The following is a 16,864-nucleotide window of genomic DNA, read 5'->3' on the forward strand; positions in this document are numbered from 1 at the left end:
GTCAGCCAGGAAAGGGTCTAACGCTCACTTCCTTACCGCGACTCGAGGCTACCGCAGATCCCCTTATGCCAATTGCGTATCCTATCTTTTCTATGGGATCTGCCTAACGCCGGTATTTGGAGTCTTAGAAGAAGTGAGCGGTAGACCCTCTACCGACAAGACTCCTACAGCCAAAAAAAGTCAGTAGTTAAGAGCTTTATGGGCTAATGCCGGAATATAAAGATCCTAACTACTGTGCTACAAAGTACACAAACACCCATAAACTACCTATGTACCCCTAAACCGAGGCCCCCCACATCACCGCCACTATAATAAAAATGTTTAACCCCTAATCTGCCGACCGGACACCGCCGCCACCTACATTATCCCTATGAACCCCTAATCTGCTGCCCCTAACATCGCCGACACCTATATTATATTTATTACCCCCTAATCTGCCCCCCCAACGTCGCCGCTACCTAACTACAAGTATTAACCAGGTACTAAGGGAGGCGCTAAAAAAGCCAAAGGTATCAAGCACTTATAAAATTTAATAAAAACACATAAGCATACAATAACATATGCAAAAGGGACGTCTCCCCAAAACGAATACTACTATATAAAAACTTGAAATACTAAAAAATACAATTGATAAAACTTCCACAGATATAAAAATCATACAATCTGTATAGAGCAGTCCCAATCAGTTCGTTATAATAGGGTCAGATAGAAATGTCTTTTCTCCATATAAAAAGTAACTGAGTAAGTGGTCAGCGTTTCACTAGTCAAATACCACAAAGCTGCCAAATTGATAGAACAATAGCTGCCAAACAGTGTAAGTAGATAATTATATACTTGTAATTCCAAAGTTCTCTTACTGCGTAAGATATCACTTTAGCAAAACATTCAGCCGTGTACTTTACCAGATCCTTATACGTGAGGTGGATGTCTTTTCCCCTCGCCCGGTATTCACCTCGAGCGGGGCCGACTGAAACTTTCCGGCGTCTGACGTCACTGAAAGATGTTCCGGTTAGGAGAAGAAGCCGATTCCTGCGCTTACTTCTATGACCTGTAGCCACGGTCCTCTCAGATGAGCCCTGCACTTAGTGCTTATAGCACGCAAGGGATTGGATACTGGGCAATGTGAAGGATATCCCAGAATTGCTGCCAAACACAAGTCCTACAGATGATTTGCTCCTATTTAGGAGAAGATAGTTCCAAAATGTATAACCCGGGTTATTAAGTAGGAATCAAAAGATATGTAAATTGTTGTCACAGAAATAAAAACAACAACACTGCCAACACACACGACGCGTTTCACCCTCCTATGGGCTTTATCAAGATAGTGGTGGCAAGTGTAAATGACCTTATTTAAAGGGGTATCTTTCAGTCTGATTGGTGGTGGTTTCAATTAGCAGAATTGCCTTAAGGTGGTATTTGACTTTTAGTAGCAACTTCTTTTTAAGGTGGTATTTTTCTCTTCTGACCTTTTAAATGAAATCATACAATCTTGCTACTAAAGGGACCTCACAATCGTACCAGAAAAAGGACTGCAATAGAATAATAGATAGAATATTCATAAATTAATAGTCATCCATCTTTAACGGAAAATCTATGTGTAATTAATAAGAGATATATAATAAATTTTTCATTAATATATCACTACAAATTGGCTCAATGGCTTCCTAATAGAGAACTGTGTAAATATATCAAATGTAAATACATGAGTATACCATAAAATGTGCTAACAGAATAAAATTACATAAATCTCAAAATAAAGTGCATACTCACTTTAAAGAGGTAGATTGCAACAATCTGCTACATGCGGATAGTTGCCATCTGAAGCTTTGGAAGGACAATATCCCGTTCGGCCAAAGCTTACAGATAAGGAAAAACTGCTCACGTATTGAGGACTTTGAAAGACAGGTAGTAGTCCAACAGATAAATTCACTGTAAAGGGTTATGAGGAAGAAAATATTACAGGGGCAATAAAAAAAGCACAGATGAAGAATAGGGATGATCTTCTAAATTATAAAACAAAGGAAATTATTAATGGAGACGAAATCATTGTTCCATTTATAACGGATTATAACGCAGACCATTATCTGATTAAAAAAATTATTAAAAGGAACTGGTACTTATTAAAAGAGGATAGTATTATAGGGAATCAGTTGGCGGACAGACCGACCTTTATTTTTAAGAGAGCAAAGAATTTTAAAACAACTCTGGCCCCTAGTGAAATACAAAAGAAGACAAGAGACCAAAAACAATTAGATCTGGAGGGTAGAAGTGTAGCAGGTTTCTTTCCCTGCTACACATGTAAAGCATGCACACATAGTTCAAAATTGAAGAATCTTAAAATTAATAGTTTGGGTGAAGATATCACGACAAAGGGAATTATTAGATGCACTCATAAGAATGTTATATATGTATTAAAATGCACAGGCAACTTATTCTATTTCGGAGAAACCAAGAGGAGTCTCCGGGATAGAATAAGAGAACACCTTGGCCTAGATTTGGAGTTTTGTCGGTAAGGACCTGCGTAGCTAACGCCGGCTTTTTTCTGGCCGCACCATAAAAATAACTCTGGTATTGAGAGTCCACATAAAGGCTGCGTTAGGCTCCAAAAAAAGAGCGTAGAGCATATTTAACGCAGCTTCAACTCTCGATACCAGAGTTGCTTACGGACGCGGCCAGCCTCAAAAACGTGCTCGTGCACGATTCCCCCATAGGAAACAATGGGGCTGTTTGAGCTGAAAAAAAACCTAACACCTTCAAAAAAGCCGCGTTCAGCTCCTAACGCAGCCCCATTGTTTGCTATGCGGAAACACTTCCTACGTCTGCACCTAACACTCTAACATGTACCCCGAGTCTAAACACCCCTAACCTTACACTTATTAACCCCTAATCTGCCGTCCCCGCTATCGCTGACCCCTGCATATTATTATTAACCCCTAATCTGCCGCTCCGTAAACCGCCGCTACTTACATTATCCCCATGTACCCCTAATCTGCTGCCCTAACATCGCCGACCCCTATATTATATTTATTAACCCCTAATCTGCCCCCCACAACGTCGCCTCCACCTGCCTACACTTATTAACCCCTAATCTGCCGAGCGGACCTGAGCGCTACTATAATAAAGTTATTAACTCCTAATCCGCCTCACTAACCCTATAATAAATAGTATTAACCCCTAATCTGCCCTCCCTAACATCGCCGACACCTAACTTCAATTATTAACCCCTAATCTGCCGACTGGAGCTCACCGCTATTCTAATAAATGACTAACACCCCCTTAAGTTAAATATAATTTACATCTAACAAAATTAATTATCTCTTATTAAATAAATTATTCCTATTTAAAGCTAAATACTTACCTGTAAAATAAATCCTAATATAGCTACAATATAAATTATAATTATATTATAGCTATTTTAGGATTAATATTTATTTGACAGGCAACTTTGTAATTATTTTAACCATGTACAATAGCTATTAAATAGTTAAGAACTATTTAATAGTTACCTAGTTAAAATAATTACAAAATTACCTGTAAAATAAATCCTAACCTAAGTTACAATTAAACCTAACACTATACTAACAATAAATTAATTAAATAAAATACCTACAATTACCTACAATTAAACCTAACACTACACAATCAATAAATAAATTAAATACAATTCCTACAAATAACTACAATGAAATAAACTAACTAAAGTACAAAAAATAAAAAAGAACTAAGTTACAAAAAATAAAAAAATATTTACAAACATAAGAAAAATATTACAACAATTTTAAACTAATTACACCTACTCTAAGCCCCCTAATAAAATAACAAAGACCCCCAAAATAAAAAATGCCCTACCCTATTCTAAATTACTAAAGTTCAAAGCTCTTTTACCTTACCAGCCCTGAACAGGGCCCTTTGCGGGGCATGCCCCAAGAAGTTCAGCTCTTTTGCCTGTAAAAAAAACCATACAATACCCCCCCCAACATTACAACCCACCACCCACATACCCCTACTCTAACCCAAACCCCCCTTAAATAAACCTAACACTAAGCCCCTGAAGATCATCCTACCTTGTCTTCAACTCACCGGGTATCACCGATCCGTCCTGGCTCCGATATCTTCATCCAACCCAAGCGGGGGCTAGACATCCACTGAAGAAGTCCAGAAGAGGCTCCAAAGTCTTCATCCTATCCGGGAAGAAGAGGCGATCCGGACCGGCAACCATCTTGATCCAAGCGGCATCTTCTATCTTCATCCGATGACCACCGGCTCCATCCTGAAGACCTCCACCGCGGACCCATCTTCTTCCGGCGACATCCAACTGAAGAATGACGGTTCCTTTAAGGGACTTTATCCAAGATGGCGTCCCTCGAATTCCGATTGGCTGATAGGATTCTATCATCCAATCGGAATTAAGGTAGGAATATTCTGATTGGCTGATGGAATCAGCCAATCAGAATCAAGTTCAATCCGATTGGTTGATCCAATCAGCCAATCAGATTGAGCTCGCATTCTATTGGCTGATCGGAACAGCCAATAGAATGCGAGCTCAATCTGATTGGCTGATTGGATCAGCCAATCGGATTGAACTTGATTCTGATTGGCTGATTCCATCAGCCAATCAGAATATTCCTACCTTAATTCCGATTGGCTGATAGAATCCTATCAGCCAATCGGAATTCGAGGGACGCCATCTTGGATGACGTCCCTTAAAGGAACCGTCATTCTTCAGTTGGACGTCGCCGGAAGAAGATGGGTCCGCGGTGGAGGTCTTCAGGATGGAGCCGGTCGTCATCGGATGAAGATAGAAGATGCCGCTTGGATCAAGATGGTTGCCGGTCCGGATCGCCTCTTCTTCCCGGATAGGATGAAGACTTTGGAGCCTCTTCTGGACCTCTTCAGCCACCGGATGATGGATCGCCAGCCCCCGCTTGGGTTGGATGAAGATTTTGGAGCCAGGACGGATCGGTGATACCTGGTGAGGTGAAGACAAGGTAGGATGATCTTCAGGGGCTTAGTGTTAGGTTTATTTAAGGGGGGTTTGCGTTAGATTAGGGGTAGGTGGGTGGTGGGTTGTAATGTTGGGTGGGGTATTGTATGTTTTTTTTTACAAGCAAAAGAGCTGAACTTCTTGGGGCATGCCCCGCAAAGGGCCCTGTTCAGGGCTGGTAAGGTAAAAGAGCTATGAACTTTAGTAATTTAGAATAGGGTAGGGCATTTTTTATTTTGGGGGTCTTTGTTATTTTATTAGGGGGCTTAGAGTAGGTGTAATTAGTTTAAAATTGTTGTAATATTTTTCTTATGTTTGTAAATATTTTTTTATTTTTTGTAACTTAGTTCTTTTTTATTTTTTGTACTTTAGTTAGTTTATTTCATTGTAGTTATTTGTAGATATTGTATTTAATTAATGCATTGATATTGTAGTGTTAGGTTTAATTGTAGGTAATTATAGGTATTTTATTTAATTAATTTAATGATAGTCTAGTGTTAGGTTTAATTGTAACTTAGGTTAGGATTTATTTTACAGGTAATGTTGTAATTATTTTAACTAGGTAGCTATTAAATAGTTCTTAACTATTTAATAGCTATTGTACCTGGTTAAAATAATTACAAAGTTGCCTGTAAAATAAATATTAATCCTAAAATAGCTACAATGTAATTATAATTTATATTGTAGCTATGTTAGGATTTATTTTACAGGTAAGTATTTATCTTTAAATAGGAATAATTTATTTAATAAGAGTTAATTAATTTCGTTAGATTAAAGTTATATTTAATTTAGGGGGGTGTTAGTGTTAGACTTAGCTTTAGGGGTTAATACATTTATTAGAATAGCGGTGAGCTCCGGTCGGCAGATTAGGGGTTAATAATTGAAGTTAGGTGTCGGCGATGTTAGGGAGGGCAGATTAGGGGTTAATACTATTAATTATAGGGTTAATGAGGCGGATTAGGGGTTAATAACTTTATTATAGTAGCGGTGCGGTCCGCTCGGCAGATTAGGGGTTAATAAGTGTAGGCAGGTGGAGGCGACATTGAGGGGGGCAGATTAGGGGTTAATAAATATAATATAGGGGTCGGCGGTGTTAGGGGCAGCAGATTAGGGGTACATAAGGATAACGTAGGTAGCGGTGCTTTGCGGTCGGCAGATTAGGGGTTAATAAGTGTAGGTAGCTGGCGGCGACGTTGTGGGGGGCAGATTAGGGGTTAATAAATATAATATAGGGGTCGGCGGTGTTAGGGGCAGCAGATTAGGGGTACATAAGGATAACGTAGTTGGCGGTCGGCAGATTAGGGGTTTAAAAAAATTAATCGAGTAGCGGCGATGTGGGGGGACCTCGGTTTAGGGGTACATAGGTAGTTTATGGGTGTTAGTGTACTTTAGAGTACAGTAGTTAAGAGCATTATAAACCGGCGTTAGCCCAGAAAGCTCTTAACTACTGACTTTTTTCCTGCGGCTGGAGTTTTGTCGTTAGATGTCTAACGCTCACTTCAGACACGACTCTAAATACCGGAGTTAGAAAGATCCCATTGAAAAGATAGTATACGCAATTTACGTAAGGGGATCTGCGGTATGGAAAAGTCGCGGCTGAAAAGTGAGCGTTAGACCCTATTTTGAGTGATTCCAAATACCGGAGGTAGCCTAAAACCAGCGTTAGGAGCCTCTAACGCTGGTTTTCACGGCTAACGCCAAACTCCAAATCTAGGCCCTTCTTTGTATAGAAAAAGAAAAAGAAGACACACATTTATATAAGCACTTTAAGGAAGTTCACCATGGTAATACTAGGGATTTAAAATATTGGGGTATTCTTAAAATAAACAATCATTGGAGAGGTGGTAATATTGAGAAAACCCTCCTTATAAGGGAAGCAGAATATATCTATAAGTATGACACCCTATATCCTAAGGGATTAAATTCTGAATTAGATCTCTCTCCCTTTTTATTTGAATGATAAATTATTTTAGATTTTATTACACTTGCATAGGTTTTAGATTTTTTTCACTTGTAAGATTATATATTAACTTTGCACTTTATTTTGAGATTTATGTAATTTTATTCTGTTAGCACATTTTATGGTATACTCATGTATTTACATTTGATATATTTACACAGTTCTCTATTAGGAAGCCATTGAGCCAATTTGTAGTGATATATTAATGAAAAATTTATTATATATCTCTTATTAATTACACATAGATTTTCCGTTAAAGATGGATGACTATTAATTTATGAATATTCTATCTATTATTCTATTGCAGTCCTTTTTCTGGTACGATTGTGAGGTCCCTTTAGTAGCAAGATTGTATGATTTCATTTAAAAGGTCAGAAGAGAAAAATACCACCTTAAAAAGAAGTTGCTACTAAAAGTCAAATACCACCTTAAGGCAATTCTGCTAATTGAAACCACCACCAATCAGACTGAAAGATACCCCTTTAAATAAGGTCATTTACACTTGCCACCACTATCTTGATAAAGCCCATAGGAGGGTGAAACGCGTCGTGTGTGTTGGCAGTGTTGTTGTTTTTATTTCTGTGACAACAATTTGCATATCTTTTGATTCCTACTTAATAACCCGGGTTATACATTTTGGAACTATCTTCTCCTAAATAGGAGCAAATCATCTGTAGGACTTGTGTTTGGCAACAATTCTGGGATATCCTTCACATTGCCCAGTATCCAATCCCTTGCGTGCTATAAGCACTAAGTGCAGGGCTCATCTGAGAGGACCGTGACTACAGGTCATAGAAGTAAGCGCAGGAATCGGCTTCTTCTCCTAACCGGAACATCTTTCAGTGACGTCAGACGCCGGAAAGTTTCAGTCAGCCCCGCTCGAGGTGAATACCGGGCGAGGGGAAAAGACATCCATCTCACGTATAAGGATCTGGTAAAGTACACGGCTGAATGTTTTGCTAAAGTGATATCTTACACAGTAAGAGAACTTTGGAATTACAAGTATATAATTATCTACTTACACTGTTTGGCAGCTATTGTTCTATCCATTTGGCAGCTTTGTGGTATTTGACTAGTGAAACGCTGACCACTTACTCAGTTACTTTTTATATGGAGAAAAGACATTTCTATCTGACCCTATTATAACGAACTGATTGGGACTGCTCTATACAGATTGTATGATTTTTATATCTGTGGAAGTTTTATCAATTGTATTTTTTAGTATTTCAAGTTTTTATATAGTAGTATTCGTTTTGGGGAGACGTCCCTTTTACATATGTTATTGTATGCTTATGTGTTTGATACCTTTGGCTTTTTTAGCGCCTCCCTTAGTACCTGTATATTTTCTCTCTTATTTTAGACAACTGTAGGGATATTTGTCTTTTTAAGGGGGTGTTTGGTTATCTATTTGGCCTAGCGCACCTATCTCTCCCTTTTATTTTACAAGTATTAACCCCTAATCTGCCGACCGGACCTTGCCGCCACTATAATAAATGTATTAACCCCTAAACCGCCACACTCCTGCCTCGCAAACACTATAATAAATATTATTAACCCCTAATCTCCCGCCCCAACGTCGCCGCTACTATAATAAAGTTATTAACCCCTAAACCTAAGTCTAACCCTAACCCTAACACCCCTTAACATAAATATAATTTAAATTAAATGAAATAATATTCCTATTATTAAATAAATTAATCCTATTTAAAACTAAATACTTACCTATAAAATAAATCCTAATTTAGCTACAATATAAATAATAATTACATTGTATCTATTTTAGGATTTATATTTATTTTACAGGTAACTTTGTATTTATTTTAACTAGGTACAATAGCTATTAAATAGTTATTAACTATTTAATAGCTACCTAGTTAAAATAATTACAAAATTACCTGTAAAATAAATCCTAACCTAAGTTACAATTAAACCTAACACTACACTATCATTAAATTAATTAAATAAATTACCTACAATTAGCTAAACTAAAATACAATTAAATAAACTAATCTATAATACAAAAAAAAACACCCCCACTAAATTACAAAAAAATAAAAAAATATTACAAGAATTTTAATCTAATTACACCTAATCTAAGCCCCCTAATAAAATAAAAAAGCCCCCCAAAATAATAAAATTCCCTACCCTATTCTAAATTACAAAAGTAATCAGCTCTATTACCAGCCCTTAAAAAGGCTTTTTGCGGGGCATTGCCCCAAAGTAATCAGCTCTTTTACCTGTAAAAGAAAATATAATACCCCCCCAACATTACAACCCACCACCCACATACCCCTATTCTAACCCACCCAAACCACCCTTAAAAAAAACCTATCTCTAACCCCCTGAAGATCTCCCTACCTTGAGCCGTCTTCACTCAGCCGAGCCGAAGTCTTCATCCAATCCGGGCGATGTGGTCCTCCATCCGGTAGAAGTCTTGATCCAAGCGGCAAAGAAGAGGTCTTCCATACGGACAATGTCTTCTTCCAAGCGGCATCTTCTATCTTCTGTCTTCCGGATCCATCTTCATCCCGGCGACGCGGAACATCCTCCGTCCCCAACGGACTAACGACGAATGAAGGTTCCTTTAAAGGACGTCATCCAAGATGGCGTCCCTTGAATTCCGATTGGCTGATAGGATTCTATCAGCCAATCGGAATTAAGGTAGGAAAAATCTGATTGGCTGATTCAATCAGCCAAGCAGATTGAAGTTCAATCCGATTGGCTGATCCAATCACCCAATCAGATTGAGCTTGCATTCTATTGGCTGTTCCGATCAGCCAATAGAATGCAAGCTTAATCTGATTGGCTGATTGAATCAGCCAATCAGATTTTTCCTACCTTAATTCTGATTGGCTGATAGAATCCTATCAGCCAATCGGAATTCAAGGGACGCCATCTTGTATGACGTCCCTTAAAGGAACCTTCATTCGTCATTAGCCCGTCGGGGAAGGGAGATGGATCCGGAAGACAGAAGATAGAAGTTGCCGCTTGGAAGAAGACATCGCCCAGATGGAAGACCTCTTCTTTGCTGCTTGGATCAAGACTTCGCCTGGATGGAGGACCTCTTCTTTGCCACTTGGATCAAGACTTCTACCGGATGGAGGACCACATCTGCCGGACTGGATGAAGACTTCGGCTCGGCTGAGTGAAGACGACTCAAGGTAGGGAGATCTTCAGGGAGTTAGTGATAGGTATTTTTAAAGGGGGGTTTGGGTGGGTTAGAATAGGGGTATGTGGGTGGTGGGTTGTAATGTTGGGGAGGTATTGTATTTTCTTTTACAGGTAAAAGAGCTGATTACTTTGGGGCAATGCCCCGCAAAAAGCCCTTTTAAGGGCTGGTAATAGAGCTGATTTATTTTGTAATTTAGAATAAGGTAGGGAATTTTATTATTTTGGAGGGCTTTTTTATTTTATTAGGGAGCTTAGATTAGGTGTAAATAGATTAAAATTCTTGTAATATTTTTTTATTTTTTGTAATTTAGTGTTTTTTCTTGTATTATAGATTAGTTTATTTAATTGTATTTTAGTTTAGCTAATTGTAGGTTATTTATTTAATTAATTTAATGATAGTGTAGTGTTAGGTTTAATTGTAACTTAGGTTAGGATTTATTTTACAGGTAATTTTGTAATTATTTTAACTAGGTAGCTATTAAATAGTTAATAACTATTTAATAGCTATTGTACCTAGTTAAAATAAATACAAAGTTACCTGTAAAATAAATATAAATCCTAAAATAGATACAATGTAATTATTATTTATATTGTAGCTATATTAGGGTTTATTTTCCAGGTAAGTATTTAGTTTTAAATTGGATTAATTTATTTAATAATAGGAATATTATTTCGTTTAATTTAAATTATATTTATGTTAGGGGGTGTTAGGGTTAGACTTAGGTTTAGGGGTTAATAACTTTATTATAGTAGCGGCGACGTTGGGGGCGGGAGATTAGTGGTTAATAATTGTAGGTAGGTGGCGGCGATGTTAGGGAGGGCAGATTAGGGGTTAATAATATTTATTATAGTGTTTGCGATGCGGGAGTGCGGCGGTTTAGGGGTTAATACATTTATTATAGTGGTGGCAAGGTCCGGTCGGCAGATCAGGGGTTAATAAGTGTAGTTAGGTTGCGGCGACATTGGGGGGGGCAGATTAGGGGGTAATAAATATAATATAGGGTTCAGCGATGTTAGGGACAGCAGATTAGGAGTTCATAGGGATAATGTAGGTGGCGGCGGTGTCCGGTCGGCAGATTAGGGGTTAATAATAAAATGCAGGTGTCAGCGATAGCGGGGGCGGCAGATTAGGGGTTAATAAGTGTAAGGTTAGGGGTGTTTAGACTCAGGGTTCATGTTAGGGTGTTAGGTGCAGACTTAGAGAGTGTTTTCCCATAGGAAACAATGGGGCTGCGTTAGGAGCTGAACGCTGCTTTTTTGCAGGTGTTAGGTTTTTTTAAGCCCAAACTGCCCCATTGTTTCCTATGGGGATATCGTGCATGAGCACGTTTTGTCAACTTACCGCTACCGTAAGCAACGCTGGTATTGAGGGTTGAAGTGGAGTTAAATTATGCTCAACGCTCCCTTTTCTGAGCAGCGTTAGCTACTCGGGTCTTTACAGACAAAACTCTAAATCTAGCCGTTAATATTTATAATTTGAACCATGTGCTTCAAATCAGACCATAATATCAAAATTGAATTCTAAATCACATAACAATAGCACTGAGCTGATAATGATGAAATGGAACACAATTTTATATACAAGGGGAAAGAGACAACCAAAAAGGGAGTAAATAAGGAATGGGATAGAAGCAGGGTCGTTTTTAGTGGTGGGTGAACCGGGTAGCTGCCTGGGGCATCATGGGCACTGATCTTTCTGGAGCGCGCAATATATTTTCAACACACAGAGATCGCAGGTCAGCTGTATTCGCTGCACCTGACTATTCAGGCTCAGCAGGACCATGGATTCACAGACGAGGGCCCTACTTTATGTACTGGAGTTTCTGGCTTCTCCTTTGCTCCTGGGCCAGCATGGCCTCCTGGATCTTGACTACCAAAGAGGCATTGCTGGGCTGCCCTAACCTCAGGTCTATACTGTATAAGCCTGTGCCTGTTGCAATGCTGGCTGTAGAGTGCTATTTGGCAGAGGCAACAACATCTAGTGCTCACTATTACGCTGTGACCCTGTCCGATAGGATTGTGTGAGTCACCTGAGCACAACCCCCTGGTGTTTAATATACTAAAATGATATACTGCTACATATTGTATTAACAATATTATATTGTATGTTCCATATATCAGCATGTGATGTTGCCATGTATTTTATGGTCAGCATACTTTCTTGATAATTAGGTACTGTATAAGTAGTATTCTGAGATTATACACTGTCACTTACTGTATTGTCGCTACACTATGTTCTGTAGAGCAGGACCTAGGAGCCACAATTCCTAGATTTTTTATTTTGGATTATGTTGCACATATCTGTATGCAAATATCCTCACGTGACTTGACTCCTACCTCCTAAAGTTAAAGTCAACTTGTCAGCATTGGCAGTATGAGCAATATTTTTTTTCTTTCTATGGGAGCAATATTTTAATATGAAAATATTCTATATGATCATACCAACTTTATATGCTTCCTCTACTGTTAGTAAAGGATTCTCAACTGATACACTGTTATGTAATGATCTGTTATTTACTGTACTCTATGAATACCTCATTATGCACTAAGTATGTGTATGCAAGTGTGTGTGTGTGTATGTGTATATATATATATATATATATCCTATACTATAAAAGGCCAAGTGTGTTTGTCCAAAGCTGTCATGCGCAGTAGAGACAGCACAAGGACAAACACACCTGGCCTTACAGTCCCTACCTGATCTGCGGTGCAAGCAGAAGTGGGCGTGGCCGGGTGTGGTCGGGGCTGGGCCGAGTGTGAAGGGGCGTGGCCGAGCATGAAGGCCTGTGAAGGGGGCATGGCCAAACGTGAAGGTCTGTGAAGGGGGCGTGGTCGGGTGGGCCCATGAAGGGGGCGGGGCCGGGCAGGCCCGTGAAAGGCCGTGCAGACTGAAAGCTCAAAATAGCTCAAAAGAGGGGAGAGAGGGGGTAGGGAAAACATAAGAAAGGTGAGAGAGAGATCAAGAGGGGAGATAAAGAGAGCAAAAGAGAGGGAGAGAGACAGCAAAAGAGAGGGGGAGGGAGAGCAAAAGAAAAGGGAGAGAGAGATCAAAAGAGGGGAGAAAGAGAGAGGGGGAAAGAGAGAGCGAGGGGGGAAAGAGAGAGAGAGGGGGGAAAAGAGAGATAGAGGGGGGAGAAAGAGAGGGGGAGAGAGAGAGGGGGGAGAAAGAGAGAGGGGGGAGATAGAGGGGGGAGAGAGAGGGGGGAGGATAGAGAGAAAGGGGGGGAGAGGGGGTAGAGAGAGAGAGAGAGAGAGAGAGAGAGAGAGAGGGAGAGAGAGAGAAAGAGAGAGAGAGGGGAGAGGGGGAGAGAGAGAGGGGAGAGAGAGGGGAGAGAGAGGGAGAGAGAGAGAGGGGGGGGGGGGAGAGAGAGAGGGGAGAGAGAGAGAGAGAGAGAGAGAGAGAGAGAGAGTGGGGGGAGAGAGGGGGGAGAGAGAGAGGGGAGAGAGAGCAAAAGAGAGGGGAGAGAGAGAGCAAAAGAGAGGGATGGAGAGAGAGAGCAAAAGAGAGGGGAGAGAGAGAGAAAGATAGAGAGCAAAATAGAGGGGGGAGAGAGAGCAAAAGATAGGGGTGAGAGAGAGAGCAAAAGAGAAGGGGAGCGCAAAAGAGAGGGGTGGAGAGAGAGCGCAAAAGAGAGGGGGGAGAGAGAGCACAAAAGAGAGGGGTGAGAGAGAGAGAGCACAAAAAAGAGGGGGAGAGAGAGCACAAAAGAGAGGGGGAGAGAGAGAGCGCAAAAGAGAGGGGGAGAGAGGGAGCTTAAAAGAGAGGGGGAGAGAGAGAGCTCAAAAGAGAGGGGGAGAGAAAGCGCAAAAGAGAGGGGGGAGAGAGAGAGCAAAAGAGAGGGGGAGGGAGAGAGGGCAAGGGGTGGGACCGCTGTACCATGCAAAAAATGGCCCATGTGAACGGGCTTTAGGACTAGTATATATATATATATATATATATATATATATATATATATATAAGCAAATTGTGGTCACCAAGCACTCTCGTTATCCATATAATGCCTAGGTGCAGTGCATAGAAATAATATAAACAGAAGCAGAGACCGCACTCATAGGTCTTATATTTCACCACTGATGTGGACTTTATTCAATCTGTAACGTTTCGGGGTTTCCCCCTTTGTCAAACATGTTTGACAAAGGGGGAAACCCCGAAACGTTACAGATTGAATAAAGTCCACATCAGTGGTGAAATATAAGACCTATGAGTGCGGTCTCTGCTTCTGTTTATATATATATATATATATATATATATATATATATATATATATATATATATATATATATATATCGTAACAGGAACACTTTTAACCACAGTCTTCTAGAACACAAATGCAGCACAGGACAATCCACTGTAGTTTAAAAGGCTTTATTTTTCACAGCAACAGCAAACAGGCAGTTCAGTTTCGAAACAGGGTAATCCTTCCTCTGCAGCAATGTTAAGTACTTTTTGTAAACAGCAGTACTTTCAAGCATGTCCCAGCACTTCACAGCATTTCACAAGTGCTTTGTCAAAATAATATCCTTTTACAGTTCACAGGAACAAAAGTCTTTTAACACACACACCAGCTTCTCTAGCTGGGTAACTCTCTCCTAAGCCTCAGTGAGGCTACTATTTAAACCATCACAGCTTCTAATTAACCACACCTGTGATTAGCTGCTTAATCAAATCAACCTGAACTGGACAGCTTCATAGCTGTCTGGGATAATGGCCCACCCTCTCTCCAATTATCCCAACCCCCAGGGACCCAGGACACAGTTTCAACTGCATAATCAAATACACACTCTCTCTCCCTGGGGTTTTAACTGAAAGGAGAAATATCATGTACAATGCTTGGTCCTACATATCTTCCATTTATAACCAGGCCTTGCTTTCTGTCACATATCCTCCCCCCCCCCCCAGCTCATACCCAGTGGGTTGAGCGATTATTTAAACCATAACAGCTTCTAATTAACCACACCTGTGATTAGCTGCTTAATCAAATCAACCTGAACTGGACAGCTTCATAGCTGTCTGGGATAATGGCCCACCCTCTCTCCAATTATCCCAACCCCCAGGGACCCAGGACACAGTTTCAACTGCATAATCAAATACACACTCTCTCTCCCTGGGGTTTTAACTGAAAGGAGAAATATCATGTGCAATGCTTGGTCCTACATATCTTCCATTTATAACCAGGCCTTGCTTTCTGTCACATATCCCCCCCCCCCCCCCCCCAGCTCATACCCAGTGGGTTGAGCGATTATGGACATTAACAAATGTACCCAAGACAAACCATCAGCATTGCCCTGCAAAAGACCAGCCCTGTGCTCGACAGTAAAATTGAAGGCTTGCAAGCTAAGAAACCACCTAGTAACCCTTGCATTTGTTTCCTTATTTTGTCTCATCCATGTGAGAGGAGCATGATCTGTTATTAATTTAAATTTTCTTCCCAACAGATAGTACTTAAGGGTCTCTAAAGCCCACTTAATGGCAAAGCATTCTTTCTCCACTATAGAATAGTTATTTTCCTGTGGAATAAGTTTTCTGCTTAGGAAAAGGACAGGATGCTCTTCTACCTGACACTCCTGCGAGAGAACTGCTTCTAAACCAACATCAGAGGCATCTGTCTGTACAATAAAATCTTTAGAGAAATTGGGGGTTACCAAAGCTGGATGGGCACAAAGGGCATCTATCAAATGCTTAAAAGCTTGTTCTGCTTCTGGGGACCATTTTATCATAATTGAGGCCCTTGTTTTGTGAGATTTGTCAAGGGCACCGCAATTGTAGCAAAATTCGGAATGAACCTTCTATAATAACTAGTTATCCCAATAAAAGCTCTCACTTGTTTTTTAGTTAGAGGCTGCGGACAGTTCTGAATGGCCTCTATTTTTGTTGTCTGAGGTTTAACTAATCCTCTACCAATAGTATAACCCAAGTACTTAGCTTCCTGTAAACCAACAGTACATTTTGCAGGATTGGAAGTTAACCCAGCGGACAAATATATATATATATATATATATATATATATATATACACAGTACTGTGCAAAAGTCTTAGGCCACCAATAGATTTGTTGTTTTAACAATGGTTTAATGACAATATATAATTATTCTTATTATTCTTATATAATAAGATATAATATATTCTTATATTCTATTATTATTAGAATACAACCAGAAAATACATGATATTTGTATGCAGTATTAAAAAACAGAAAAACCAACAGAAAAAAACAGCTTCGCTAGGCTAAAGGGGCAAGTATTTAGTGTGACCTACCCTTACACCTGAGCAATAGCAGGAAACCGGATCTCGTAAACCTAAATGGAATGGAACCTTATTTAACGTCATTGCTAACACCTGTATTTGTCCTACTTTTTCATTTCAAAATGACTTCTGTGAAAAAGGTCTATTACACTAGGTTTGTGCAAGACATGCTTGAGCATTAAATACACATGTGGTATGAGTTTAATTCATTGGAAGCTTGCTAATAAGACCGTCTTTCAGTCAGATTATTCCATTCAAAATGCCAAAGATTACAGAATTTGACAGAAATAAACTCATACTTTTGCATCAGCAAGGCCACTCTCATAGGGATATCGACAAACAAACTGGAAACTCAAGATGTGGTATTCAAGCTGTTAAAAAGAAATTTGAAGAATCAGGTGAGGTCAAGTACAAAAAAGGACTGAAAGGCCAAGAAAACTTTCAAAATCATAGATGAGGTATTGTCTATGAAAATTAAAAGATTGTCTGCATATAACAAGATCTT

The sequence above is a fragment of the Bombina bombina genome, chromosome 5 (genome assembly GCF_027579735.1).
Source record: "Bombina bombina isolate aBomBom1 chromosome 5, aBomBom1.pri, whole genome shotgun sequence".
NCBI classification, from domain to species: Eukaryota; Metazoa; Chordata; class Amphibia; order Anura; family Bombinatoridae; genus Bombina; species Bombina bombina.